Source organism: Pan troglodytes, chromosome 3 (genome assembly GCF_028858775.2).
Source record: "Pan troglodytes isolate AG18354 chromosome 3, NHGRI_mPanTro3-v2.0_pri, whole genome shotgun sequence".
Taxonomy (NCBI): Eukaryota; Metazoa; Chordata; class Mammalia; order Primates; family Hominidae; genus Pan; species Pan troglodytes.
The window spans coordinates 56,753,460-56,781,384 of record NC_072401.2 but is presented as its reverse complement, the minus strand read 5'-3'; the positions used below and the strand labels follow the sequence as shown (position 1 = coordinate 56,781,384).

General features: G+C 38.2%; 1 long non-coding RNA gene across 1 annotated transcript in view; it reads left to right on the top strand.

Annotated features, from left to right (window-relative positions):
• The window catches only part of LOC107974297 (uncharacterized), a 99,594-nt gene extending 74,767 nt beyond the window's left edge, over positions 1-24,827 (top strand). The window contains exon 3 of the long non-coding RNA XR_010156574.1: positions 24,569-24,827. This is a non-coding gene — a long non-coding RNA (uncharacterized LOC107974297). The remainder of the gene's footprint in view (positions 1-24,568) is intronic.
• The last annotated feature ends 3,098 nt before the right edge of the window (positions 24,828-27,925 follow it).

The following is a 27,925-nucleotide window of genomic DNA, read 5'->3' as shown; positions in this document are numbered from 1 at the left end:
TTAATTAACGTAATTTTTTTTTCTTTTTTGAGACAGTCTCATTCTGTCACCCAGGCTGGAGTGCAGTGGCACAATCTCGGCTCACTGCAACCTCCATCTCCCAAGTTCAAGAGATTCTTGTGCCTCAGCATCCTGAGTAGCTGGGATTACAGGCATGTGCCACGATGGTCGGCTAATTTTTTTATTTTTATTTTTTTTATTTTTTGGTAGAGACAGAGTTTTGCCGTGTTGTCTAGGCTGGTCTAGAACTCCTGACCTCAAGTGATCCACCTGCCTTGGCCTCCCAAAGTGCTGGGATTATAGGTGTGAGCCACCGTGCCTGGTCTAATTAACCTAATGTTTTTATTAGCATCTGTAAGACCCATGAACTGAAACTGAGACAGAAAATTTGATAAGGCTTCTAGAAATGTTGTTTGATTTAAATGCCTTCTGTTTTACAGTACCAGGTAGGGGAAACATTCCCCAATCAGATACAATGTTCATTCCCATAATAAAACCAGGTAATGATTTTAAGGGGCCCTCTTCTGCAGGAGTAATGTCATGTGGGATGCCCAGGTAGAAGGGGCCTCTTTAACCACAACATTTACCATAACCTGCGTAATGGGCATATTCAGTGGTGAATATCCCCGTCATCATAAAGCCAGTCCCACATGGCTTACATACAAAACATATCAACTGCCTCATCTGGGGTGCTCCACTTGGCATTTATAGGTAGAGTTGGACAGTTCCCCTTTTCAGGGTAAACAGACGTTACAGTGGATTTTATCCAGTCCACCAGGCTGGCTATTCGCTGAGGAATTACCTCCTGTATACCTGGATTGTATACACCCATCTGCGATTGTTCAATGGTGAGTTGTGGGTCCTACATAAACCCAAACATGCTATTCCACTCTGCAGCATTTAAAATCAAAGCTACTGCCCCTAAATTTGATACTCTCATAGTCCATTTTAGTAAAAGTTTCTCAGGAAGTTGATATCCATCTACAAAATGGAACAATTCCTTCACATTATATCCTCTGGTTTCAACTGTTACCTGGTTTTGCCCTCCTTTCACATTGATTATGTTATTGGTAATCATAGGTTTCAGGGCTACTTTCTGTTGTCACTGCACAATTTTCTCTTTTGTGGGTGACTTTGAGGCTAGTGGCCTGTGCTCAGACAGACCTACATCTGAGCTTAGTCCAGCCTGGAGTCCTGAACCAGCACCTTCTTTTACTTTCATTTTAGCCGGGATAGATAATAGTAACCAAGGGATTGAATATTTTGCTTTATTTCTTATTAGTTTGCATTTTCTTAGGCATCCACCACTGAACCAGTTCCTGGGGAGTTGAATCCATCTCGAGATTCCACTGGTAACGTTCACCTTTAGTAACTGATCTCAGTACAGCTACTGGCTTCATACGACAGGTGACCACATGGCCACTCAGGAATCAAAAGTTCCTCATCCCCCACCCTTTTATCCTTTCTCGTCCCAAACCACATGTTTCCATGAGTCAAAGACAATTCGAGCAAATTCCATTTTACTGACACCAATATGTGTAGGGAATACTCTCCTCAAACTGTGCTTTTCCTTTACTCTCACACCACAACAATCGTCAAAACAGGAGACTTCTGTGACCAATTGCGTGGAGGGTTTTCGTACATATCAAGCAGTGGACACCAGCTGGGTGTCCTCTAATTCAGTTCTGACACTCTTTACCCAGAGATAATGTCAGATCCCACAGGTTGAGGCCTCAGTCTCCAAGACTGCCCCCTACCCACCAGTCCCAAGTCCCGGCCTATGGAACTTCTGACTGACCGGCTTCAGGTTGGGGTTCCTATGACCCCGTCATTGGGTTTGACTGATTTGCTGAAGAAGCTCACAGGACTCAGGAAAACACTGTGTTTACTAGTTTATTATAAAGGATATTGGTGAAGAAAGGCGTAGGGCGAGGTATGGGGGAAGCAAGGTATGAGCCACCCTCCGAACCTCCACGTATTCAGCTATGTGGAAGCTCCTTCATTTTTCTATTACCTGAAGCAACTTGTATGAGATACAAATTATCTATTTCTTGAAGGTTTTGTGAAGTATACCTATACATTTTTGTCCAGGAGAATCTTTAAAACCTACCAGTTATTTTATTTGTGAGAAAGGTGGTAAGAGAAGTCATATTTGTATTAACCTATAAATGAATAAAATGTCTTTGGAAGTACTCATGAGTTAATGAAAACATTGGACTGCCTTTGAGAGAGATATTGGGTAGTTGGAGGAGAGATGAGAAAAAGTTTTTAGTATAATCACTTGGAGTACTTTAAATTTAACCCATGTGAATGTACCATCTTTTGAAATTAACAAAATAAAATATGTAAAAATGAAAAGTATGGACTAAAACTTACACTATTATTTTATGATTTTAAGGATTTCCTTATTTCTGCTTAGGCTCCCCTTTTCATTCCTAATACTGCTTTTTTTTTTTTTTTTTCTTTTTCTTTTTTGAGACAGAGTCTCGCTCTGTCACCCAGGCTGGAGTACAGTGGTGCAATCTTGGCTCACTACAACCTCAGCCTCCCAGGTTCAAGTGATCCTCCTGCCTCAACCTCCCTAGTAGCTGGGATTACAGGGGTGTGCCACCACACCTGGCTAATTTTTATATTTTTAGTAGAGACAGGTTTCACCTGACCTCAGGTGATCTGCCCACCTCGGCCTCCCAAAGTGCTGGGATTACAGGCATGAGCCACTGTGCTCGGACCTAATATTGCTTATTTTTGTGACTTCTTTCTTTTATCCTTTTTTTGCCTTGATTGCTAACAGCTTACTTATTTTGTTAAACTTTTTGAACACTAGCTTTAAGATTCTCTATTCTTTTATTTTTTATTTTTTTGAGACGGAGTTTCGCTCTCGTTGCCCAGGCTGGAGTGCAATGGCGTGATCTCGGCTCACTGTAACCCCTGCCTCCTGGGTTCAAGCGATTCTCCTGCCTCAGCCTCCTGAGTAGCTGGAATTACAGGCACCTACCACCACGCCTGGCTAAATTTTTTTGTATTTTTAGTAGAGATGGGGTTTCACCATGTTGGCCAGGCTGGTCTTAAACTCCTGACCTCAGGTCATCTGCTCACCTCGGCCTCCCAAAGTGCTGGGATTACAGGCGTGAGCCACTGTGCCTGGCCCAGATTCTCTATTCTTTTCTGCTGCTTGTTTGCTATTTCTTTAGTTTCTGGGTGTAGCTTTATTATTTTCTGTCTGCTACTTTGTTGGGTTTTCTCACTCTCTAATTTGTATACTTACTTAACAAATGTAGTTCTCCTTCCCCTATCTCATACTTCCCTTAAATGCAGTTAAGACTTTAAATTTTCTTCTATATCAGGGGTTCCACTATTGGTCCATGGCCTGTTAGGAACCATTTCTCACAGCAGGAGGTGAGTGGCAGGAGAGTGAGTGAAGCATCATCTGTATTTATAGCCGCTCCCCATCACTTGCATTACCACCTGAGCTCCACCTCCTGTCAGATCAGTGGCAGCATTAGATTCTCACAGGAGCACAAACCCTATTGTGAACTGCGCATGCGAGGGATTTAGGTTGTGTACTCTTTATGAGAATCTAATGCCTGATGAACTGTCACTGTCTCCCATCACTCCCAGATGGGACCGTCTAGTTGCAGGAAAACAAGCTCAGGGCTCATACTGATTCTACATTATGATGAGTTGTATACTTATTTAATTATATATTACAATGTAATAATAATGAAATAAAATGCACAATAAATGTAACGTGCTTGAATAATCCCAAAACCACACCCCTGACCCTGGTCCATAGAAAACTTGTCTTCCACAAAACCAGTCCCCGGTGCCAAAAACATCGGGGACTGCTACTCTAGATGTACTCTGGGTGCACCCCTCACCCCCAGGTTTTAGTATACGGTAGTTTACTTTATTTTTAACTGTCATTTTTATTGTTCATTTTCACAAGTTAAAAAATTCTTTTGTTTATGTAAATTAATCATTTATTAACACCACACTCTAAAAAACTGAGCTAACCAACTATATAAGTTACTTTCAAAATCAGTAGATTGTAGATACTTTATCTTATTTTTGTGTACCACATTATTAAATAAAACAATAGATAAATTATTCTGATGTGGCAACAAGGGAAATGAAATCAATCTATGTATTTTGATACCTTAGTTAAGTTTCTCAGTTTAGAAAAATGATACAAAACAAAAACTTTCATACAACCTCAGCTGTCATTGCTGTTATGTCACAAAATATCTTAGACTACAGTTTTTTTCAGGGTCAAAGACGTGATGGCTCAGAGTTTTGTCTCATTCCTAGATTATTCTTTTTGCAGTGTTTTCCTTTCTTCGAGTTCTTTAAGCTTTCTTCTCTTTATCTATTAATGTCACCAAAACCAGGAAAAATCTGAGAATCTATCATTGATACTCACTTGCTGTCTGATTACATTTAATCTGAAGCTAATTTGCATTTTAACCATCTATCTGCATTTAAATTCTATTCTTTGTGAGTTTTATTTTTTATTTTATTATTTTTTTGACATGGAGTCTCACTGTGTCACCCAGGCTGGAGTGGAGTGGCGTGATCTCAGCTCACTGCAAGCTCCACCTCAGGGTTCACACCATTCTCCTGCCTCAGCCTCCTGAGTAGCTGGGACTACAGGTGCCCGCCACCACGCCCAGCTAATTTTTCTATTTTTAGTAGAGATGGGGTTTCACCATGTTAGCCAGGATGGTCTCGATCTCCTGACCTCGTGATCTGCCCGCCTCGGCCTCCCAAAGTGCTGGGATTACAGGTGTGAGCCACCGTGCCCGGCCTCTTTGTGAGTTTTAAAAGTATCTGCAAGAGGTGAGAATATATTAAGGTGAGAGTCAGTGAGGCCCCTGAGACCTCAGAAAGCATATGAAACCAAAACCCCCAGAAAGAAGCCTGGAGTTTGTCTTTAGTAACTCGAAATGCAGAACCAGAATATATTGACTTCTTTCTTCCTTTGCCCTCAACTCAGTTCCTTTGAGGAGACTGTTCAAGCAAGAGCCAAGTTTCAAGAACTTCTGAGGATGCCAAATGCCATCTGTGGCCTCACTATCTCTCACTGCAGTTGTGTCTATTAGAATGTATCCTTCCCTCCTTGCTACTTTTTTTTTTGCCTAATCAGAGGGCCTCTTCTTTGACCCAATCCTTGCCAGTTTTTTCTTTTCTTTTTTCTTTTTCTCTTCCTTTCCTTTCCTTTTATTTTATTTTTATTTATTTATTTATTTTTGAGACAGCATCTTACTCTGTCGCCTAGGCTGGAGTGCAGTGTGGTGATCTCGGCTCACTGCAACCTCCACCTTCCCAGGTTCAAGCGATTCTTGTGCCTCAGCCTCCCTAGTAGCTGGGATTTTATAGGCACACACCATCACGCCCAGCTAATTTTTGTATTTTTAGTAGAGACGGGGTTTCTCCATGTTGACCAGGCTGGTCTCTAACTCCTGACCTCAAGTGATCCACCTGCCTCAGATCCCAAAATGCTGGGATTACAAGCGTGAACCATTGTGCCCAGCCAGATTTACCTTTAGTACAATTCAAGAGACATAATGTTGATGACATAATGTTGATAATTTGCTATGCACAAAGCACTATGACAAACACTATTCTAATTATTAGTTTGTAGTAAAACTTTTAGAGTGTTTAGGAATGTATGTAAACCATTTCTAATTCCAGATTTGACATTTCTTACTAAAGTGCACTGGCACGTTACTTTGTTACTATGCTTCCTACTTTTTGTGTGTGTCTGTTGGTGGGGGCGGTGTTGTTGCTCATGCTGCTTCGCATTATACTAAGGTTTACGTCAATTATTTCCTGTTGTATTTTTAACTCCTTGAGGAGACTACATCTTTGTATTTAACATAGCAGTTAGAAACAGATCTTTACACTTTGTAGGTACTTAAATGCATGAACATAAAAGCATCGATAAATAGTGAAAGCTTTTTTTTTTCTCATTGCTCCTGTAGATATTGATAATATCAGAAGCTTTGAGAGATATTTGATGAATATCTCTATTCGTAGTGCTTACTGGTAAATGTTTAACAAGCAGCTTTCTAAAAAAAGTATGCATGTATGTATATGTTTATTATAAAGTTTATTGATACATACAATGTGTAGCACAACTTAGAAATAACAATAAAATATATAGTGCTTTTAATATAGCCAATTGATTCTCACAGAATTCTTTCCGAGTTTTTTTTTTTTACCAGCCTCCTGTATCCATAGTTTCCCTATGGTTGTAGTTGATGAACATGATGTGGTTAATCATGAATGTTGGTTGATAACATTTGTTTACATTAACTAGTAAGAAGGAAGTGAAAAAGAAAAGACTGATGTTAAAACATCACTTGTTTGTCAATTATGTGTGTGACTTTTTTGCTGAATTAGGTGAGTTTTCAAATACTGGGAGAATATTTCTCCAATTTTTTGGTGCTACTTACAATATGACATAACATGACACACTTTAATCTGCATTATTAACATTTTCTCCATGCTTTTCTTGTCTATTATCAAAACAAGAAATCAAGGCTTGATTTGTAGTGTTTCCAAAAATAAACAGGAGTAATTTCTCTTTTTCTAAGTACCTTGTTAGATATACATGATATTTATCAGTTAGTAGCATAAATATGAATTTGCTGGCTGAAAATTATTACTCTTGCTGTATATGTATGTTTGTATGTTTTGGTGTGTGTGCAGATACATAGTTAAGTTGGCCTACCATATTACTTTTTCACTTATCAATTGTTCCTATAAACAAAAAGGTGAATTCTGCTATGGTGTGAGACTGTCAGATATTTCATCCTGATTAGTTATAGTAAATCACTTTCCCTTTCTAGACCTCTGATTTCTCATCTATAAACTTGTGAGATTGAATTAGATTATCTCTAATGTTTCCTTCAGACTCTATTATTCATGGTGATGACAGATTACTGTTTTTACATGTTTGCCATTTATCCTGTGAAAGGCTGATAATTCTCCATTCTGTGATGGCAGGCTTCACCGACCAATGGTGTTTTTTTCTGTGCACTTCAGAGGTTTAGCGATGTCAGGCTTTGCTAGATGACTTGCTTTAGCTAATGGACTCTAAGCAGAAATGATGTCTGCTATTACTGACCAGCAGCACTAAGGGCCATCTGTGGTTCTGCCTTCTCTTTTCCCACTGCCACAACAATGACAAAGCTCCACATGAAGACTGCTACTCTACCTAAATCACAAATGGAAAAGAAGGTGGAACACACAGGCAACCTCCCACTGACATGTAAAGTAACAAGATATTTGTTGTTGTAAGCCCTGAGAGGATGGATTTTTGTTACTGCATCATAATTTTGCAAGACCTGGTTAGTATATGAAGTCATCAATAATTGAATTCATCAATAAAATTTTAAAAGTAATAATTTCCAATTAAAATTTAGTCTAAAATTCATAAACATATAAGTAATATATATAGACATTATAGAAATAAATTGTAAAGCAACTTTAAAATAAAACATAAGAATAAAATTTATGTTGAAGAAATTGACCTAAATATGTATTCACAACATTCCTTGAAATTTTTGCCTTGACAGTAACAAATGCTGTCGAAGAGGTGAAGAAAAGGAAACCCTTGTACACTATTGGTGGGAATGTAAATTAGTACAACCGCTATGGAAAACAGTTTGAAGGTTCCTCAAAAAACCAAAAATTGAGCTACCATATGATCCAGAAATCCCACTGCTGGGTATATACCCAAAAGAAAGGAAAACAGTATATCGAAGAGATATCTGCACTCCCATATTTGTTGCAGCACTGTTCACAATAGCCCAAATTTAAAAGCAATGTAAGTGTCCATCAACAGATGAATGGATAAAGTGTGGTGCTTATACACAATGGAGTACTACTGAGTCATAAAAAGAATGGGATCCTGTCATTTGCCACAACATGGATGGAACTGGAGGTCATTATGCCAAGTGAAATAAGCCAGGCACAGAAAAGACAAACTTCACATGTTCTGATTTATTTGTGGGATCTAAGAATCAAAACAATTGAATTCACGGACATAGAGAGTAGAAGGATGGTTACCAGAGGCTGGGAAAAGTAGTGGGGGGCTGGGGACAATGGTTAATGGGTACAGAAAAAATAGAAAGAGTTAGACCTAGTAATCGATAGCACAATAGGGTCACTTTTTATAGTCAATAATAACTCGATAGTACATTAAAAATAATAAAAAGAATATAATTGGATTGTTTATAACACAAAGGATAAATGCTTGAGGGGATGGATACCCCATTTTACATGATGTGATTATTAAACATTGCATGCCTGCATTAAAACATCTCATGTACCCCATAATTGTATACACTTACTATGTACCCACAAAAATTAAAATTAAATATTAAAAAGAAATTTCTGCCTTGAATTACTGAATGGTTCTTCTAAGTAAAAATGGATATTTTTCAAAAGAAATTAATTATTACGATATTGCATGCCTACCCCCAAATGGCAATATTCCTTGGCAATTCTTAATTTCCAAAGATTAATTCAAGAGTAGGGCTTCTCCAGAAGTAATGTTTTGACTATATATTGCTTTTTGTCATTTTAAGCCTGGTTAAAGAAGCTAAAAAGTGTCTAAGGTTATCCATACTTCATTTATGGCACAAGAACATTGATTCATTTTTCTCTCTGCTCACCGTAACAAAGAGAACCTGAAAGTAAGTTCTCTTTGCCTATGGCAGTGACTTATTCCCATGAACTTATGTCTTTAATATCATCAAGGTAATCTTTGCAGCAGTTTTACTACTTTATATGCTTTTCTTTTGTTTGTTCACTAACTTTCTTGTTTTTGAAACCAATCATGTCTTAAATACGTTTCTGAGGAGCAGCTACATGAGGCTTTAGAGACTTGCAGTTTTCATATTTATGTCTGACCTAAGATTTTGTCTCGGCATCATCACATGCCCGTGTGCTTCTGTGTGCAAAGTAAAATATTCCTGAATGACCATCACATGTAAATTTATTATGGTTTTTAAAGATATAATTCACATGCCATATGATTCACCCACTTAAAGTGTACAATTCAAGGGTTTTTAGTATATTCACAGAGTTATGCATCCATCAACACAATTTTAGTACATTGTCATTACCCCCTCCAAAAAACCCACATTCCCTAGCCATCACCCTACAATCTCCTTTTACTCTCCAGCATCAGGCAACTGCCAATCTACTTTCTGTAATTTTCCCACTCTTGAAAATTCATATAAATGAAATCATGGAATATGTGGTCCTTTGTGATAGGTTTTTCACTTAACGTGTTTTCAAGGTTTATGCATGTAGTGGCATGTATCATTACTTCATTTCTTTTTATTATTAAACAATATTTCATTGTATAAATATACTACATTTTGTTTATCCATTCATCAATTGATGGACATTTGGGTGGTTTCTCTTTTATGCTATTATGAATACTGCTGCTATGAACATTTGTGTGTGCGTTTTTGTGTAGATACGTTTTTATTTTTCTTGGGTATATACCTAGGAGTGGAATTGCTGGATCATGTGGTAACTCTGTTTAACCCTTTGAGAAACTATCAGACTATTTTCCAAAGTGGCTACCACCATTTTACAGTCCCATGAGCAATATATGAGAATTTGAATATCTCCACATTCTTGCTAATATTTGCTATTGTCTATCTTTTTTCAGGTAGTCATCTTATTGGGTGTGAAATGACATCTGGTGGTTTCGATTTTCATTTCCCTGGTGGCTAATAATGTTGATCATCTTTTCATGTGCTTATTGACCATTTGTATATCCTTTTTGGAGAACTATCTATTCACTTCCTTTGCCCATTTTTAAATTGGGCTATTGTATTAGTCCATTTTCATGCTGCTGATAAAGACATACCTGAGACTGGGAAGAAAAAGAGGTTTAATTAGGAACTTACAGTTCCACATGGCTGGAGAGGCCTCAGAATCATGGTGAGGGATAAAAGGCACTTCTTACATGGTGGTGGCAAGAGAAAAATGACAAAGATGTAAAAGGGGAAATCCTGATAAAACCATCAGATCTCATGAGACTTATTAACCTACCACAAGAACAGTATGGGAGAAACTGCCCCCATGATTCAAATTATCTTCCACTGGGTCCCTCTCACCGCATGTGGGAATTATGGGATTACAATTCAAGATGAGATTTGGGTGGGGACACAGAGCCAAACCATATCATTCCACCCCGGCCCCTCCAAATCTGATGTCCTCACATTTCAAAACTAATCACGCCTTCCCAACAGTCCCCCAAAGTCTTAACTCATTTTAGCATTAACCCAGAAGTCCACAGTAAAAAGTCTCATCTGAGACAAGACAAGTCCCTTCTGCCTATGAGCCTGTAAAATCAAAAGCAAGCTAGTTACTTCCTAGATACAATGGGGGTACAGGTATTGGGTAAATACAGTTGTTCCAAATGGGAGAAATTGGCCAAAACAAAGCAGTTACAGGGCCCATGCAAGTCCAAAATCCAGTGGGGCAGTCAAATTTTAAAGCTCCAAAATAATCTCCTTTGACTCCAGGTCTCACATCCAGGTCACACTGATGCAAGAGGGCCCAACCCCACGCAGAGAGCCAACCCCACATTTCCCTTCTGCACTGTCCTAGCAGAGGTTCTCCATGAGAGCCCTGTCCCTGCAGCAAACTTCTGCCTGGCCATTCAGGCATTCCCTTACACCTTCTGAAATCTAGGTGGAGGTTCCCAAACCCCAATTCTTGACTTCTGTGAACCTGCAGGCTCAGCAGCATGTGGAGGCTGCTAATGCTTGGGGCTTGCACCCTCTGAAGACATGGCTCGAGCTCTGTGTTGGCCCTTTCAGCCATGACTGGAGCAGCTGGGACGCAGGGCACCAAGTCCCTAGACTACACGTAGCACGGGGACCCTGGGCCCTGCCCATGAAACCATTTTTTTCCTCCTAAACCTCCAGGTCTGTGATGGGAGAAGCTCCTGCAAAGGTCTCTGACATGCCCTGGAGACATTCTCCCCATTGTCTTGGAGATTAATATTTGGCTTCTCGTTACTTATGCAAATTTCTGCAGCTGGCTTGAATTTCTTCTTAGAAAATGAGATTTTCTTTTCTATTGCATTGTTAGGCTGCAAATTTTTCAAACTTTTAAGCTCTGTTTCCCTTTTAAAACTGAATGCTTCTAACAGCATCCAAGTCATCTGTAGAATGCTATGCTGCTTAGAAATTTATTCTGCAAGATACTCTAAATCATCTGTCTCAAGTTCAAAGTCCCACAAATCTCTAGGGCAGGGGCAAAATTCCGCCAGTCTCTTTGCTAAAACCTAACGAGAGTCACTTTTGCTCCAGTTTCCAATAAGTTCCTCATCTCCATCTGCAACCAACTCAGCCTGGACCTTACTGTTCATATCATCATCAGCATTTTTGTCAAAGCCATTCAACAAATCTCTAGGAGTTTCAAACTTTCCCACAGTTTTCTGTCTTCTGAGTCCTCCAAACTGTTCCAGCCTCTGCCTGTTACCCAGTTCCAAGGGAGTTCTCTGACCCCTTGCACTTCCCAGGTGAGGCGACGGCCCACCCTGCTTCAGCTCGCCCTCCGTGGGCTGCACCCACTGTTTAACTAGTCCCAATGAGATGAGCTGGGTACCTCAGTTGGAAATGCAGAAATCACCCACTTTCTGCATTGCTCTTCCTGGGAGCTCCAGACTGGAGGTGTTCTTAGCCGGCCATCTTGCCAGCCACCTTGGTTACTGTAGTTTTGCAGTAAGTTTTGAATGATCAACTTTTTTCCAAATTTGTATCAGTTTTGACATTTGCACATAATTTGTTTGGATTATACTTAACAGATGTTTGGTATTAATATGTGCTTATGATTTGGAATGCTGTGGTTAGAGACAATAAAGCATAATGGTTTTGGTCACAAGTGTTGAGTCCAAGAGACCTGGATTTGAAATGACTGTACCACTTACTAGATGTATGAACTTCTATAATCCTCTCTGAGCTTCAGTTTCCCATCTTGAAATGGGAACAATAATACATTAATGGAGTTTTCAATTTGTATTGCATGTTCATCATGTGTGTTCAGTGGTGTTTTTAGTGGTGGTATATTGGCTTCTGCTCTAAGAAAATACTAATAAACTTCTACTTATTTGGAGCTTATTTTGCAATAAATATGAGAAAGAAATAAAGCCAGAAAAATAGAAAAGTAAGGCAAAACTGCCGTGAAGTGGTGTAATGAGGAGGAGGCAGAAAGAATCTACGCATGTTCCTTCTCCAGGAATTTAAGAAAACTTCTTTCTACAGTAATTCTTTTAAAATAGTTTAAATAGTTGATCTGCTTGCAAAGGCTTGCAGACATTAAGGAACGTACTTTCTAAGAACTCCTTGGAATCCTTTTAAAAAACTTACTGACCGTGGGATTCTATAAGACAGAACAGGGTAAGTTCACATTTAACTGACTTTTAGCTCCTAGAGCATAATTTGAGTTGTATTAAAAACATTTTTTAAAGCATAAATCTGTTAAAAACAATAGTAAATAGCAAGAGTTCAGAGGACATAAGCTAAGCATTTTCCAGCATGTAGTAACCAATATACTAATGTTAGGCATTGGCACTATTACTGTATTGAAAAAAGGGCTTGGGCTCCATTTTTGCTATATTTGGAAAAATATTTGTTAACAATTTTCTATTCTATGCTACTCCTGGGAGGAAGCTTCAAAGGCCTCAGCCACAAGTAGCTCTAGCTCAAGCAAAAACAAAGCATGTTGAGAATTGTGAACAGTCAGTGATGCAACACAAGGTGGTGCTCTTGTCCCAGTGAGTGCTGTAGAGCCTTGTTAGGGCATTAGACAAAGGATGTACAACTCCAAAAGATTTGGTTGGTATAAATGCCAATGGGGATCTGCCAGACAGACTGAACAGCTGACTAGGGGGCACAAAGCCAAAGGTGACTTTTCTTAGAATGTAGACTGGTATAATAATGCAGGGGTGCAAAAAGCAGCGTAGCAAAAACCTAAGAAAGATAAGAACGAGTGTCTGTGCTTTATAGTATATTTATTACTTGCCCTTATTATTCATTTTAGTCTTAATAACAGTCATCTTTACACTGCTTTGCCATACACGTGCCTAAAACAAATGTTAGATAATGATATTTCTATGTAGAAATAATGGCTTCCCATGGTCTTCATGATAAAATCCTGCTTTGTCTCCTGGCAACTTTCACCCCTTCTTCAGGACTGAAATGTCTGAAGTTCCTGAAATGCATCCTTCTCTCTTGTCTCTGTGATTTTGCACAAGCTGGTGTTCTACCTGGAACTTTCTTTCTCCTTTCATCTTCTTGGACAATTCCTGTTCCTTCTTTCTGGGTTAACACAGATATCACCCCCTCGTAGGCCTTCCTTAATTACCTCCACGTAACAGGAATGTGCGCATTGAAGCTATTAATAGTATATGTGAAGTACTTAATAGATGTATTCACTTAACAAATGGTATCTACTGTTTTCATACAAGTCCAATAGTTTTAGTCTATGTACATATCAATCATTGTTATGTATTTATGGGTATTTACTATTTTCTAGATCTTTTGGTCACTTATGTCTTTATTAATAACCAGACTGTCACTTCATATTCTCAGTGTAAAATCTTCCTTTTTATACAGATGATATTTTATGTTTTGTTTACAGTATGCTTCCTGATTAGTTAGTTGAATAAGTAGTTTCTCAGTCCTCATGTACAAGGTGCTGTTCTAAACACTGAAAGTATAGGACATAAAAATGGATAGCATAATGGAGACACCTATTGTCTAGTGATTCTTAATATTTATTGTTCTTTAGAATTTTAAGATTAAATTGCATCGTTGCTTTGGAGAGAAAACTGATAATGTTTTTCCTGGTTTACAGCTTTTTTTCTGCTATGAAACAGCTTGTTTTATGCTATTTTCTAACTATAGTTTATATTATTGATTTTAAAAAGCATTAATGCTTGCCCATAGTAAAACTGTTAGCACATTTCTGCTAATTAACACTGCCTTAAAGGATCCTATTGATATTCATCATTATATCTTTGGATTAAAAAAACACTAGAGGATACTAATGTCAACCATAAAATTTGTCCCCTTTTCAAGATCTTATTCAGAATTGTGAATGAAGGCCTTTTAATAGTCAGGGTTCTGGCAAGAATCCGAGGGCCCATTCGAACTAGGTAATTTGAGAAGAGGACTTTTTTACAAACCTGCAGGCAGAGTTTAGAAAACCCAACTATGCCAGATCTAGCAAGATGGAGAGACAGTATTATTTCTTTTCTTTTCTTTTCTTTTCTTTTTTTGTTTTCTTTTCTTTTCTTTTTTTTTGAGAAGAAGTCTCACTCTGTCACTCAGGCTGGAGTGCAGTTGTTCGATATCGGCTCACTGCAACCTCCGCCTCCCGGGGTCAAACAATTCTCCTGCCTCAGCCTCCCAAGTAGCTGGGATTACAGGCATGTGCCACCATGCCTGGCTAATTTTTGTACTTTTAGTATAGATGAGGTTTCACCATGCTGGCCAGGCTGGTTTCGAACTCCTGACCTAGTGATCTGTCTGCCTCGGTCTCCCAAAGTACTGGGATTACAGGTGTAAGCCACTGCACCCAGCCTGAGAGACAGTATTATTTCTAGGCCTGAAGAAGCAAGGGGAGAGAGCAGATACTGTAACACAGAGTGGGTGGCTGTTTGGAGATAACTGCCCAACCAGAGCTGAAGCTTCCCAAAGAGAGACCAAATGATTCACAATGACCCAGCAGGCAGGGAGCAAGGAAATTAACAGTCTTACCTCATTCTCCTATCAACCCCAATCTGCCACCAGGCTTCCCACTGACAGAACCTCATGGAACCTAGAGGGCAAGGGATTCAGTAGACACGGTCCATGCAGGTCAGTTTCCTGTAGCACAGACCAGGGTGGAGAAGGGTGTGGTGTGGATCTGGCAAAGTGAATGAAAGAAACTCAGCACAGGCCTTACGTTGTTCATAAAGTGGAAGACTCGGCTATTGATTTTTTTTAATTAAAAGAAATATGAATTTATCCCTACACATATTTGTCATGTCTACAGATCAATGCCTTTTTCATGAAAAGTATCCTTCCTTCCTATTTTTTTCTTTAATTTATTCAATTAATATTTATTGAATCCTTCTTTGAGCAGGTGCTGAAGATACAGAGATAAAGACACCATCAGATGGGGATAAGAGAAATAATCAAACCATCACCTTATGGCCTACTGTAAGCGTGGTGAATTAGGGGGAAGTGCAGGGGACAATGAGAGCTCACAGATGAGGTAGCTACTTCACATTATAGATTGTCTGAAAGGCTTCCTGGAGGAGGTGATTTGGGCATAATCCTTGCTCAGCTTAATTGTTTGGTCTCTATTCCCATGTTGAATGTATTTTATTACCATTAGGAATGCAAATTTTGAGGCACATCTCTGAATCTTGTCTTTAAACAAACTACCAAATGCGGATCACCTTATGAAACAGTATGTACATTTTTATGGTATTGAAACATATTGCCACATTGCCTTCAGAAAGGTTGTATACTATTAATATTACCATAAACAGTGTATGAGGGCACGTTTGGCACACACTTGCACTATCACTATGCATTATGTATTTTGAATATTTTCCAATTTTGTTTGCTCCTTTCTGTTAGCTGGCTGTTTGTGTCAGCTTCACCCTAGCAATAGCTTTTTATGTTGAAGAAGCATTTGGTTCCAATTTCCATTTTCTTTATATATTCCCAGAACTAGCCTTATTTTGCCATCCCAGAAATACCTGCAGCTATGGTAGTGTTCTGTCCTCCAATGTTTAAGTTCCGACTTCTTTCAAGATTCATTATACTAATCCATTTTGTGTATGTTGGAATTTTTCTTTATTATATGTTCCAATAATCCCACATTTCTACTTTGTCTCTATTCCATTTTCCACTGGGAGTCAGAGTATTCATAAGAGATAAATCATCTGCCGTTCCTTGAGGCAGAAACCCTCAGTATTCTTTCTTCATTTCTGTTGTAGCTCTACTTCTCTATTCCTTTTATTCAGTTCAATTTTTTTTGTGGCTTCTCTTTTTTTCTTGATCAATTGTGCCAGAAGTTTTCAAATTTTATTAATATTTTTAAAGATTTATTTTATTTGTTTAATGAATTTCTCTGTTGCCTCTTTTTTTTCCCAGTTTATCTACTGCTGCTGTTATCCATATTATTTCTTTCTAAAATATATTGGTCTTCCTCCTGCTTTATAATCTTCTTCTGCAGCTGTCTTTGGCAGATTTTAACAGGAATTAACTGACAAAGGGGAAACACAATTCTCAAAGTTTCTGTCCCAACTTTACAAAATAAAGAAAAGAAGGATGGGTTTAGATCAGAGAGACAGTAACTTAAGAACTAACCCATATGATCCAAATGATATATTCTTGGAATTTAGCTTTTATTTTCCAAGGGAAAAATATTAAATTAATTTTTTCTTTCTTTCTTCCTGTTCTTGTTCATTTTGTTCTTGTTGTTTTTCTCCTCCCCTTCTTTTTCCTCCTTCTCCCCCTTCTTCAGTTATAGCTCTGAACACAGATAAAATAATGGTTATCTATAGAAGAATGAAGAAGCATGTTTATCTATAGAAGAATGAAGAAGCTGTGGTATCCATGTCTTTGTCAGCATGTACTGCATTCTTGAAACACTGAATTTCTTGTAACATTTAATGAACTGCTCTTGCAATAACAGGATGTTGAGTGTTGAGAGATAAGTGATTAAGTTAGATCTGGGTTTGAGTCCCAGCTTATTTATTAACTAAGCCTATGGCCTTGGATAAGTTACCTAACCTCTCCAACGCTCAGTTTTCTTTTTTGCCCTGAGGGTAAGATAAAATAATACGTGTGAAACCTAGTGCCTGGCACAAGATAAGTGCTCAGTAAATGCTAGCTGTTTATTATAATTTTCCATATTAAACCACTGTGGAATACTTTTTCTGTCATATAAAACATTGTTGAAATGCCTGCCATATATTAGTGCCCTGAAGTCCAAAGGTAGAGGAACCGAGTGTTTAAAAATTACTGTGGCTGTGGAGTCAACATGATGTAAAAAAACAAACATTTGGATAAACACCAAGAAGCCAGATATGGTTGAAATGTTGACTGGTTGACAAAAATAATTTGGGTTGCTTAATGGTGCACAAAGGTAATGCAAAACACTCTCTCTAGATATATAATATCTTCACCTTTAATTTCTTTCTAAAGTACCTAAGAATTGGAATTTTTTTCCTCAATAGTAACTGTGTGGGTTATACTCAGTTTGAGACATTTCTGATTCCTACAAATAGAAGAAAAAAATTTTTTACAGTGATATTTTCTCTTTTATAGAAATTGTATTACTTATAAATTTCTTGCCTTATAAGTTATACACCATTTAAAATGCATTCGATGTTTAAATAATTGTCTGCAAGAAGCAGCAGCAATTCTGCAGGACTTTTGGCCCGTATTTAAACTGGATAGCTTTCTATGCACAAGCCTCTGTACTAAGTGGTAGTCAAAGATCTCTATAGTTAGCTCAGTTCAGTTCCACGAACATAAATTGGGATCTTACAACAGGCTAACAGAACGGGCATCCATGAACAAAAGGCTGCATGTTTATGTATGAATAGAAAAAGATAGCAGACCATATCAACTTAAGCCACTGTTAATGATATTGTCTTAGTAAAAGAATGACAGCAATATGCTTAGATGCCTGTTAAGCCTCCAAAAACACATTCTCAATCTGATTACAATAGCAACACTTTTTGTAAGACTTTAAGTAATACTTTAAAAAAAACTGTGGGCTAGGCGCGGTGGCTCACGCCTGTAATCCCAGCACTTTGGGAGGCCGAGGCGGGCAGATCACCTGAGGTCAGGAGTTTGAGACCTGCCTGACCAATATGGCGAAACCCTGTCTCTACTAAAACTACAAAAAATTAGCTGGGAGTGGTGGTGCATGCCTGTAATCCCAGCTACTCGGGAGGCTGAGGCAGGGGAATCACTTGAACCCGGGAGGCGGAGGTTGCAGTGAGCCAAGATTGTGCCATTGCACTACAGCCTGGGCAACAAGAGTGAAACCCCCTCTCAAAACAAAACAAAACAAAACAAACAAAAAAGAACAACAAAAAACCTGTGGCATTATTATTACTATTTTACAAAAGATTAGTTATTTGAATACATGAATTTTAGAAAATTCACTTGCAGATCCTTAGAAGGGGTAGATATTATCTGGACAAGCCTATTGCACTGCACAATTTCCTAATAGATAATTAGTGTATACATTTTATGGTTAATTAAAGCTAATATTTCTGAATAACTCTGAGCCTTTCTTTTGAATAGTCTGTGGTATTTTTCAACTTATTTTCTTCTTTTTATTACTTTCTTTTTAAACTTGCTGCTTTTCTCTCCAATTCTAATTTCCATTAAACTTGTGCAACTGAATTAGGTCATTTTAATATTGCTGCTAATAAGACACTTTTCAAATTAACATTCTAGTTCTCTTTGGATGGTTAGCTACTGATTCAAAACCAATAATGTTAAAATAACATTAATTAATGCAGTCCTTAACTTTGCCTAACAACAATGTGATGTGAGAGAGAAACTGATGCTCTCCAGGTTTTACATCTGACAACAGGTCAGATAGGTTAAGAAACTGTTCAAATTGCAGAGCAATTTAGAGCAGAAGAGAGATTAGAATTAAAGTTCTCTTATTCCCTACTATGTTTGTATACCCAACATTATTTTGTCATCATTTAAATAGTGTTAAAGAGCAGTCCCACATACTCCAGAGAGGAACAAAGATTTACATATTCCAAAGTGTTAGGTCTCTCTGTCAAAATGTATTTGCATCATTTGTCTTTTGAAGTCCTTCATAAAATGTGTTTAGCAGAAACATTTCTTTAACTTTGTTGTAAAAAGCCATCTGGAACTCTTGGTATACAGTTGTGTAACTGAGTAAACATTGGAAATAATTTGTAATTTGAGACCACCAGATGGAAGAAAAAGATCAGAAAATTACATTAAGAAAATCTATAGGATCTATTTTTGTCTGTTTTAAAAACACTATTTCTCTAGAGGATTGCTATAGCTACATTATAGACTATCTGGTAACTTCAAGGGGGAAAATTTTTGGTTCAGTTTTACAGATGTTATCACGTTACAATGTTTTTTCTTCTAGTTTATACCCACACCCCATTATATCTATTTTTTAAAAATATAATTATATACACAGTGAATATATTCTGATTCTTTACTTACTATGATAACATAAGCACTATATTTTCAACTAGAAAATTCAAAAGAAAAAGTTAAATTTTGAAATACTTTTAAAAATAATAAAAATGTGAGTCAATTATAAATCTGTCACTAAATAAGGACAGTTTTAACTGTGAAAGACTTTTCAGTTGTTGAACTAAAGAAAGAAAATAATTATAAGATAATATTTACTTTTCCAAATGAAAAAAGCGTTTTTTTAATGCAAAGCATTTAACTATGAAAACCATGAATCTTTAAATTTTATCTATGTATATATTTTAAAGACAGGGTCTCACTCTGTCACCTAGGCTGGAATGCAGTGGCTGATCATAGTTCACTGAAGCTCCAACTTCTGGGCTTAAGCAATCATCTTGCCTCAAACTCCCAAGTAGCTGGGACCTACAGAATAGGACAAAATATTCACAAACTATGCATCCAACAAAGGGTCTAATATCCAGAATCTAGAAGGAACTTAATTCAACAAGCAAAAGAAGACATGAACAGACACTTCTCAAAAGAAGACATGGAAGTGTCCAACAAATGTATGAAAAAATGCTCAACATCACTAATCACCAGAGACATGCAAATCAAAACCACAATGAAATACCATCTCACACCAGTCAAAATAGCTATTATTAAGAAGTCAGAAAATAACAGATGCTGGTGAGACTGCAGAGAAAAGGGAATGTTAATACACTGTTGGTGGGAATGTCAATCAGTTCAGCCACTGTGGAAAACAATTTGGGGATTTCTGATAGAACTAGAAATTGAACTACCATTTGACCCAGCAATCTCATGACTGGGTATATTCTCAAAGAAAAGCAAATTATTCTACCAAAAAGACACATGTATTCATATGTCCATCACAGCACTATTTACAATAGCAAAGAGATAGAGTCAACCTAGGTGTCCATCAATGGTGGACTGGATAAAGAAAATGTACATACATATACATGATAGAATACTGTGCAGCCATGGGAAAGGACAAAATTATGTCCTTTGCAGAAACATGGATACAGCTGGAGGCCACTATCCTAAGTGAATTAATGTAGGAGCAGAAAACCGAATAGTATATACTCTCACTTATAAGTAGGAGCTAAACACTGGGTACTTATGGACATAAAGATGGCAACAATAGACACTGGAGACTACTAGACGGGGGAATAAGAGAAAAGAGCAAGGGTCTGAAAAACTACCTATGAGTACCATGCTCACAAGCTGGGTCATGGGATTAATCATACTCTAAACCTCAGCGTCATGCAATATACTCATGTAACAAAACTGCACATGTGCCCCCTGAATCTAAAATAAAAGTGGAAATTATTTTTTAAAAAAGTCCAGCAGAAAAAGGTGAGTTATAGATGAAACAATTATATGCATCTGTATGATGCATATTTAAAATTTTTTCTTTACTATTGTGTAGTTTTGCAAATTTTAAATAAAAAGTAAAAAAAAAAAAATACAGTGGTGCCACTCCCAACTACCAAAAAGGATTTCTTATAATAATCTTGAAATCTAGTCTTAGTGGAGAAAGAAAAAGAACTTCCAATTGTGTAGCTCCCATTAACATACCAAGAACCAGGTCTGGGAACTTAGGTTGTTGCATTTTTTCCCAGCTTTGAAATGATACTGCCTCTAAGGATGATGGCTAGGCCATGAAGTTTGCTATTCTAGGGGAAAAGAGGGATTGGAAGAAAGGGGAAAGCCTGAATCTGCCTGTTCTGTCCCCAGGAGAATGATAAGGGGAGAGAGTAAGAAAGCAATGAGATACACATGTCTTGACTGCTTCTCTTCATGCTGAAATCCTGGGGGAAAGAAGTGCTAAATCAGTTGAGGACATGGGAACATTTATTCTGGTGAGTGGATGTTGAGGGCAGAGGGATGTTTGCCCCATTCCTTTGGTGTGCTGAGTGCTAACCACTTTGCAGGGAGAGCTGTATGGGGGCAGCCCCAACAGAATAAATAGGTGGAGCAATGTGAATGTGCAGAGACAGGGTGTCTTTCACACTCCTGAACATTCTTCTCCAAAATCTGTGACAGACAGTAAATTGTCTGACATGGGTCCTTACCAACCACGCTTCAGGAGCAGTACACATCTGAAGACAAGCACTAGTGCAGACCTGCCACTTTCCACAGTGCCATGAGAGCACATGAGCCCTCGCCATCCATGTAGCTTCATGCCACTCAGCAAAAGTTTCTAGAGGTGGGAGTGACTTGAAAGTAGACATTTAAACAAAATAAAACAAAAAAGACTGAATTTTCACACTCTTTTGAGAGTCTGAGAGATAAAGATACCATAATTCAAAAATTAAAATTTTATCCCTTTTCCTGCTACTCAGTGGGGAGAGAATGTGTGACCAGTTATGGTAAACAAAAAGCTAAACTTTTATCATGCATCTGACAGTGGCGAGAATAAATTTTTAATGCCACTAAAGTAATATTCTATCTTAATGCATTAGTGTTGCTGTAAAGGAAAACCTGAGGTTGGGTGATTTATAAAGCAAAAAGGTTTATTTGGTTCACGACTCTGCTGGCTGTTAAGATTGGGCATCTGGTGAAAACCTCAGGCTGCTACCATTCATGGCAGAAGGTGAAGGGGAGAGATCACATGGTGAGAGAGAAAGCAAGGGGTGGGGAGGTGCCAAGCTGTTTTAAACAACCAACTCTTGGGAACTAACAGAGGAAGAACTTACTCATTACTTCAAGAATGGCATCAAGGCATTCATAAGTGATCTACCCTCCTGACCCAAACATCTCTCATCAGGCCTCACCTCCAACACAGGAGACCACATTTCAACAAAAGTTTTGGGGGAGAAAACATCCAACTGTAGCATATACATACTCGGCAATTATTCCAAATAATACAAAATGATTTACCAAATAGGTAAGCCATTCACTAATCCAGACCTCTGGGAGTTCATTCTAACTTCCCAGAAATTCTTATTCTTCCAAAATTGTTTATGTTCAAGTATATTTATGTGTGAGAGAGACTGTTACTTACCCACCAATCACCATTCTCCATTCTTCCTTTAAGCATCGACTCCCTAGTTTTATCTAGGCACATCTAGTGAACGATTGCATTTCTAGGCTCCCTTGGATCTAGGTTTGGCTATGTGACTGTTCTACTCAATGGGATGAGTAAAAATAATGCGTGCCTTTTCTGGGTTATTTCTTTAAAAGGAAAGGCCCTGACTGGGCGCAGTGGCTCACACCTGTAATCTCAGCACTTTGGGAGGCCAAGGAGGGCGGATCATGAGGTCAAGATCAAGATCATCCTGGCCAACGTGGTGAAACCCCATCTCTACAAAAAATACAAAAATTAGCTGGGCGTGGTGGTGCGTGCCTGTAGTCCCAGCCACTCAGGAGGCTGAGGCAGGAGAATCCCTTGAACCTGGGAAGTGGAGGTTGCAGTGAGCCGAGATTGTGCCACTGCACTCCAGCCTGGGTGACAGAACCAGACTCTGTCTCAAAAAAACAAAACAAGGAATGGGCCTATTTTTTTTTCCCCTAGAATTTTCCCCTCTTTTCACTAGCTAGCGGGTGGAGAGAGTGGAACAGCTATTTTGAATCTAGAGATAGGTATTATCATGTCAAGGATAGCTGCCCTATCAGTCTCAGACTGCTTGTATCTGGATGTAATATTAGAGGAAAATACATTTGAATCTTATTTAAGCTACTGTATTTTGAAGTCTTTTTGTGACAGAGGATTCGTACCATAAATAATATTATACATAAATATATTTTTAAAAACCAAAAACAAACAGAAGCATTCTATAGTACTATCTTCTATCTTATTTTCTCTTTTTTTTCCCCGTTAAAAAAATGGTCTCACTCTGTTGCCCAGGCTGGAGTGCAGTGGTGTGATCATAGCTCACTGCAGCCTCAACTCCTGGGCTCAGGCAATCCTCCTGCCTGAGTCTCCTGAGTAGCTGGGGCTACAGGTGCATGCTGCCATGCCTGACTAACTTTCTAATTTTTTTGTAGATATAGGGTCTGGCTATGTTGCCAGGACTGGTTTTGAACTCCTGGCCTCAAGCAATCTTCCTGCCTCAACCTCCTAAACTTGTTGGATTACAGATGTGAGCCACCGTGCCCAGCTTGTTTTTGTTTGTCTGTTTTTTTAACCATTAATTTCAATTACTAAGTAGATAGTTTTTAAAAATCAATAATAAGCTTTAACATCTTTTTCTGGATTTCTTTTTTATACGTATTCTACCTGGTATCTCCGGAAAGTTCTACACGTTCCATTTATTCATTCAACAAATGTTCATTGGGAGCCTATTATGTTCTCTGCCTCAAGCACCAGCTCTGACAACACATGGGCAGACTGGGAACTAATGACTCCAGAAGCAATCTCTTCAACTAGTGAGAGATGGAGTTGGTGATAGTTCTTAAGTGTCTCCAGTGGTGTGAAGTCTCAGGTGCCCACAGTAGTGACCCACCTATCAGCACACTCTTAATTGGCTTTCTTCTCTTCCTTGCCTCATCTTCCTATTTCCTTACTCTGCTTTCAGGGATTGCCTTCCAAATAGACTCTTTCTACCCAATTCTGGTTTTAGAGTTGGTTTTGGAAGAAACCAAACCAAGACAATGGTCAAGCATGTTTATTTCCCCATGAGAGCCTTTTGAATAGAAACCTGAATCTTGTGAGGGAGTAAGCCTCAGGAATATTTGAAGGAGGAGAAATTAGCAAATCCAAAGGGCTTGAGGTGGGAACATACTTGGCAATTTTAAAGAATAGCAAGAAGGCCATGTGGCTGGAGTGGGGCATGTGAAGGCAGAGAGTTAGGAGATGCCTTCAGAGAGTTAGGCTGGGGCTGATCCTTGTGGGTGATGATAGAGATTTAGGATTTTATTCTCAGTGTCATGTGAAAACATTGGATGGTTGAGCTGGGCATTAATGTAATATGATTTAAGTTTTAAAATATTCTGGAAATTAAGTGTAGCATATTGAGCATACATATTTATCTTTTGCGCAATAAACATATAAAGACAAAGAGAACTAGAAAGGAAGTCACAACATGGAAGAAGTATTCAACAACATTTTGAAATCTAGAAATATAGAAAAGACCTAACAGATTTAACAGACTAGAGAAAGTTGAAACCTAAGAGAAGTGGGGGAGAGAGAGGCTGTTATAGGTTGAATTGTGTCCCCTAAAAGATGATGTGTTGTGGTCCTAACCTCTGCTACCTCAGAACATGACCTTATTTAGAACAAGAGTCTTTGCAGATTTAGTCATGTTAACATGAAGTCATTAGGTGGGCCTTAATCCAATATAACTGATGTCTTCATAAAGGAAGAAATTTGGGTACAGAGACAGACAAGCACCAAGAGAAGATGATGTGAAGAAGCACAGCGAGAACACCATGTGAAAATGGAGGACTGGAATGAAGCATCTACAAGCCAGGAAATGTCTGAGGCTACCAGAAGCCAGGAGAGAGGCCTGGAACAGATCCTGCACTAGAACCTTCAAAGAGAGCATGGTCCTGCTGACATGTTGATTTTGGACTTCTGGCCTCCAAAGCTGTGAGAATAAATTTCAGTTGTTTTAAGCCATCCAGTTTTTGGTACCTTATTATGGCAGCCCTAGCAAACTAATATAGACTCTGATAAAAATTCAACTGATATATGCCATGAAATTTAGTATATCATCAGGACTAGGAGAAACTGGTAACTTTATAGGTGAATATGAAAGATGATAGGGATAACTGAAGGATTAAGTGATAATAAAAGAGCAGTTAGCTCTTCAGATCTTCCTTCAATTCTGTGCCTCTAGGTGACAACCCTTCCCTTACTACAGCAGGAAACAAGATTTATTCAATAAAGTTGTTGAACCAGAAAAATCTCTGGACTCAGGAGGAAAAAAAACGAGTCGTCATATTGAAAATAGGGAAAATAAATAAAGTCAGTATTTTAAATAGTGAGATGTCAGTTCCCTTTTCTCCGCTGATCTCCAGAACATTGGCTACCAGACTTATATATATCTAAGCAGCCAATTAGGGAAACTTACTTTTTGAGGAAACCAGTGAAACTCTGTAAAAACAATAAAATATCTGAATTCTACTCATCCTGCAGCAAAGCCCACAGTCAATAAGTTTCACACAGCTTACAAAGTTTTCAAATAACATTTACTGTCTTCTTTTTAAGTATGTATGCAAAATCAAGGATCACTAGACATTAGAGAGGAGTCTTTTATGCTGGAGATGGAGAACAAAACAACATAGAAACAAAATTCAAAAGAAACAGAAAAGGCTAGTAGCAAAAGAAAACAAAACAAAAACAAAAATTTACAGTTAATCTTAAATGTCACAGAATCTATGAATCAAAAACAGGACGCTTTAGAAACATGAATGGTTACCTAAGAAATAAAAAGTAAAACAAAAATATGACAGAAGAAAAAATTTGACAGAATTTGAGTTGGAAGATAAGGAAATTGCCCAGGAAGTAGAACAAAAATACAAAGACATAGAAAATAGTAGGGTAATGGGAGGAAAACTTTAAGAAAACTAGAGAATTTGTACAAGAGCTGTAATATCCAGAATATAGGATTTGCAGAAAGATAAAAAGAAAAGGAGGAAATTACCAATGAAGGAGTTCAAGAAAGTTTCTTAGTGTGGAAGGACATTAATTACTCTTTGAAAAAGACCAATTTTGGATTCAGTGCAATGATTGAAAAAGACCCATAGCAAGGTACTTGATGAAATTCTAGTATGCTGATGACAAAGATTCAAAAGCTTCTAGCAGGAGTAGCTACATAATTTGTTCATCCCAGCACAAAATCAAAATATGGAGGCTCCTTGTTCAAAAGTGATTAAGAACTTGAAGCCGGAAACAGCAGAGCTCTAAACCAAGCATGGGCCCGTTCTGGGTGCAGAGCCCTCTGCTGTTGCACAGGTCACACGATCATGAAGTGACCTAGACCCCCAGGGAGAAAAAGTATCTAGAAATCAGGATATCTCTCCCTTTCCCATCACTCTAAGCTGTGATTCTTACTTTACTCAGGATATAGAAACAAACAGAAGAGGACTTCCCCATCTTTCCAACCCGCAAATTACCAGCTCCCTGCCCTTATTTCTGCAATCTGCTTTCTCTCCTTAAATGATTGAACTGTCCTGGTTTCTGTTTAAACTCTATTCTTCAGTTTGTATGTGGGATCCCATATCCTCTAGCCTATTTAAGATTTTTCTCCTTCATTGAGCTCCTTCCTCCTGCATCGTCAATTTTTGCTTTGCTTTTTGAATTATTTCCATCAGAATATAGATATCACCACCATCTTTGAAAGTACTCACTTGGCCCAAGACCTCTTTCTCTGTTTCCCTTTATAGCAAAATTTATAAAAAGAGCTGCTTTATTTATTTATTTATTTATTTATTTATTTATTTATTCATGTAGAGCAGGGGGTCTTGCTGTGTTACCCAGTCTGGTCTCAGATTCTTGGCCTCAAGCAATTCTCCTGCCTTAGCTTCCGTAATAGCTGGGACTGCAGGTGTGCACCACCACAAAAAAGAGCTGTCTCTACTCACCTCCACTTCCTCTTCTTTCCCATTCTCTCCTCAATACTTCAGTCAGGCTGATACATGTATTACTCCACTGAAACTACTATTGTCAAAGCCAACAGTGACCCCCATCTAATCAAAACCAATGGTTAAATCTGAGGACTTATTTTCCTCAAAGTTTCAGGAGAATTTGAGATTATAAATTATTCGTTTATCCTCAATTTTTTAAATAGGACACCACATGCTCCTAGTTTTCCTCTGACTTCACTACTCTTCTGTTTCCCTTGCTGACTCCTTCCTTATACCAGAGCTTGGATTATTGGTGTTATCCAGAGCCGGGTCCTTAGTCATCTTTGTTCTCTCTACTTTCTCCATCTAATCAATTAATTTTATCTCATGGTATAATACCGATCAATACATTGCCGTTTCTTGTATTTAGGCCTTTAGCCCCAGATTCTCCCTTGAGTTTAAATCTATATGTTCAAATGCCTATTTGGAGTCTACTTGGATGTCTAATAGGTAACCCAGATATAACATATACGAAATAGAACCCAATTTTCTCCTAGAAATCTCCAGTCTTACCAGTCGAATCAAATGACTCCATCATTAATGCAGTTGCTTTGGCCAAAACACTAGTAGTTATCCTTGATTCCACTCTCCCTCATATGCCACATCAAATTAACCACCACCCATTAGATCATATTGGTTCTAATTCCCAAATATATCCTGATTGCTGATTTCCCACCACTCCTGTCATGACCCTGGACTCTCCCAGTACCATTGCAATAGCTCCCTAACTCTCCCTTCTTCCTTCCTGTGTTGCCTCCTTACTATCCACTCTCCATATAATGACCAGAACAATCTTCAGAAAGCCCTATAGTGTAAGGAGTATGTTTATTATCCCCTTTTACAGATAAGACAACTGGAGCTGAAAATGGTTAGGAAATGTATCCAATATCAGACAGCTAGTAAATAGTAATATAAAATTTAAATCTAGATGCCTTCCTAGAGTGCCCTTTCCCCTCCTGTGTTTTGATATTCTTTAATCTTTGTGTCTGGAGTATCTATCTCTGCACACTGAGTAGCAACTGGCACACAATATGCACTTAATAAATTGTTGAATTAATTAATAGCACTTGGCCATAGGTGCTATTCAA